Below are 3866 nucleotides of genomic sequence, written 5' to 3'. Positions count from 1 at the left end.
CAAGTTCTCTGAACCGGCAAGGAAGAGGAGGGTAGTAAAGATTATGGAAGACATTCTTGTCAAAGAAGGACATCCTTGAGATAAATTCAGGGCTACGAGGGATATAGTTGAGAAAGCCGAGGAACAAAAGACTGCACCTTCTCTAGTTAAGGTAAAGGTGATAGGACCTTCTCCTACTCCGATGAAGACACCTCCTGCTAAAGTAGAACCCTTCAATGCATCCAAGGGAAAAGGTGTTCTAAGGAAGAAGCAGAAAACTCAAAGAGAATATGTGACAATTTCTCTGGTGCAATCTAAGATTGAATCAGATACAGGCATTCCTAAGGCATCGAAGAAAGGAGAATTTGCTAGAGTTAACCAGAAACCCCAATCCGGTGGTGAAATGAAAGGGGAAAAGGAGAAGAAGCTCAAATCAGACCCTATTGACCTAGGGCTACAAGAGGAAGGAAGATTAAGACTCAGCCAGAGTCTAGTGATCAAAAAGGTAAATCTGAATTTGTTCTCTCATTGAAAACAGATTAGTTAACAGATGAAATAATAGTAGATGGAAATTTGAAGAATGTTGAAGTTTGTTATGTAAATTTTGATTATGGTGAGAAGAGGAAAGCAAAGGAAGCAATCATACTTTATTTACACAACTTTAGTAAAACATTCATCAAATTTGAAAAGTCCATTCCAAAGGACTTGTATAGTCTAATTGATGCTAGAAGAATGTATGCAAGCAAAATTGATAGAGAAATGAAGGAAAGAGAACTTGCAAATGTATACACATGTATTACTCACAGTGAAGTTAATAGGTTAATTGAAGAAGCAAATAAAAATAAATTTAGAAGAAAGAACCAGATTAATGATTGGGAATGTAGAAGAGGTGAGGAAAGAAACAAAAGAAATATGGAGAAAAATTATTCAAAATGATCCTCTATATAAAGATACACTTAAGCCATCCGAATCAGAAAATCCTCTGGCAGATGATGTAAATAAAGAGGAGGATACTCAAGATGTTGTGGAGAAACAAGTTTTGGATATTGTCGAAGTTGATCCTGCTAAAGAAATGATAAATTAGCAGAGGCAAAGGATGGTGCACCAGGTGGCGACACTGATGCACAAGAGGAACCTAAAGAAGTGAAATCCAGACCGGTTGAGGCTAAGAAGAGGGAAGAGGAAAAACAAGATGAATCAGATAGAGGAAAGGGTAAGGCAATGGAGGCTCTGGTACTTGTAGGCATTATGTTGCCATTGATGTCAACCGGTATGGAATGGTCACTGGTGAGTAGGTAGTAGTGACTGGTATGGGTGAAGTAAGTAATGATATCAATCGGTATGAAGGATGGAGTGTGTAAACAGACAAACATGTATGTTACCGGTACATATGAAATGCATCATTGACCAGTAAAGCGATATCATCGACAAAGAAGAGGTCAATAGGTATGAAGGACAACCGGTGAAGGTAGGGTATACCGGTAAGGTGAGTTGAATCATTAGTCAATCTTGGTCAGTGAAGGATGTCAAACTGACATAGAAAACCAAGCATAGGTGGATGTCGACAAGGATGACAGGTGGAAGTCAGGTGGTGATCATGTAGAGGTCGGTGAAGCATTCATCGACATAACAGTCAGCAAGTAAATCGACTTTTATGAAGAACCCGCAAGTCATGGGAGGATGGCAGAAGATTGCAGCTCGAGGAAGACATGGTGGCAAGTGATTGAACATACCCTGCAAGAAGATTTGATTGTTGTACTCATTTGTCGAAGGAAATAGCTGAGTCATTAATGGCGTTTGACATAGAAACATAGAAAACCATGTTGCAGACATCCGAATGTAGAAAACACACATTGGAATGCAAGGGGCTGATGATGTTGACTGATGACATGCAGATCATCACTCCAGAAAAGAAGATCGGATCAAATCTAATAAAGATTGAGTTGGTGAAGGGAAAACCTAACACAACACCATTTGAATGCTTCTTTGGCGGGAACCCTAAAAGATAAATATGTCAGCTCGAGACTGAAATCAGTTGATTCTTTGATGTGAGGAGTAAGAGAAAAGAGATCCTGAGAAAGAAAGACAATTTGCCTTAGAGTTATTCCACGGAGTGTTACAGTGTGTGTTAGCAGACTGAATCAGTGAGAGGGTCTAATTAGTAGAGACAAAGTAATTGGTAAACTGTTACAGTCTAAACAGTCAAGCGTACCAGTGAGGAGTGATTGGTTAGAAAGCCATCGAAGAGTGACACTGTGAAGTGTGAGGCTGAGAGATATAGAAGAGAGGCTAGGAGTAATCAATGAGTGATTAGAGAGAGTAATCTATTAATTGGTAGTGTGAGAACTAGTGAAGAAGAGGAGTTAGTTAACTGATAGAAATCCAATGATCAAGTGTTGCAAAACTCATTTACAACCAGGTGCTATAACTGTGTCAAAATTGTATTGCATTATACAACACCACGTTGGAGGTTGGTGCCCTAAATATTTGTAATGTGTTGTTTTATTGTGAGTTTGAATTGGAGCAGTAGACTCCAACAACATTTCTCATCGAGGTTTTTCCCATATTGGGTTTTCCTCATACATTTGGTGTTGTGGGTTATGCATTTTTGTGTTTGCCTCTTTTGATATGCTCTCTTATCTTATCGATTTGTTGGTTTAGTAATTAAGTTGATAATCATTATTCCAAGCTTGGTTGAAAATAAAAGATATTAAAGAACCACCGATTCACCCCCCTCTCAGTGGTACATTATTTTCAACAAGACTTGTGGCAATTGACATAGAAAAATCCAAATCCAAGGGAGTTTTCCGCAGTTTAATATCAGTTTTGATAAACCCTTCAATCAAATGTCTTTGACAGAAAGGATGATAGTTGTTGCTGCTCTTTAGGTACAAGCTAGTCAAGATCTAGTGAAATCAGAAAATGAAGACAAAAAGTTAATTTTGATGTCTATAGATGTTTTGTAGAAGGTGGCTTCCAATTCATAGTTAGATTCAAATAACAACTCCTTTGGTAAATTACTATAGTTCAATAACAATGTAAATAAAAATTTTGATTCTTTGGAGAAGACAACTACTCAGAAAGTTTTGGATAGGTTTAAGGAAGTTAGAAAACAAACTTTCCTGAAAATGATTGAAGATGACAAGGCTACACTGAATAAAAGATTGCAGGATATTTTTGACACATTGTCAGAAGCTGGTAGATTGTATGAATCTTGCCTCATTTTTCCTAAATTTACTATTGATATTGATAATCAAATAGGTGTCTATCAGGGGGAGCTTGCTAGTATTTCTTAATCTTTTAACCCCAATGTAACATTAACCAAAAAGATTGAAGGACAAATTATAGCCTTGAATGATCAAATCTCAGGCCTTCAAGAAAACAAGGAGAAAGTTTTGAGGAAAGTGGGTGAACTCCAGAACCTAATTGCCATCTGGTTAGATACTATGCTAAGTAATAAGGTAGATTGTATGAAGGAAATGGCTCGACCTGTACCATCAGATTTGAGAGAATTAAAAATTTATGCTACTGTATTTAATGTATTTATCACAGTTTTGGATAACCTGAAGAGTGGGTGTGATATTGACCTAGGATTTTTGAAGACTACTTATGCTGACCTCTTCAAGTATTTGTAAAAATATGTGTCAGCACCCCATATTTGGTATTGATGTCAAAGGGGGAGAGATAAGGTGAAAAATATACATACAGATTGTATGTACGGAGTGTACAATCTGGTGTAATGCATATTTTTGGATTGTTGATCTAAGGGGGAGCCTCAAAATTCTTTTATTCCTTAGAATTATTTTATTCTTTCATCTGGTGCACAAGTTTCACAGGTTTCAACACTTAGCCATTTTTCAGGTGTTGCCATCAATGCCAAAGGGGGA

This window comes from Cryptomeria japonica, chromosome 1 (genome assembly GCF_030272615.1).
Source record: "Cryptomeria japonica chromosome 1, Sugi_1.0, whole genome shotgun sequence".
Classification (NCBI taxonomy): domain Eukaryota; kingdom Viridiplantae; phylum Streptophyta; class Pinopsida; order Cupressales; family Cupressaceae; genus Cryptomeria; species Cryptomeria japonica.
This window is presented reverse-complemented; position numbering follows the sequence as displayed.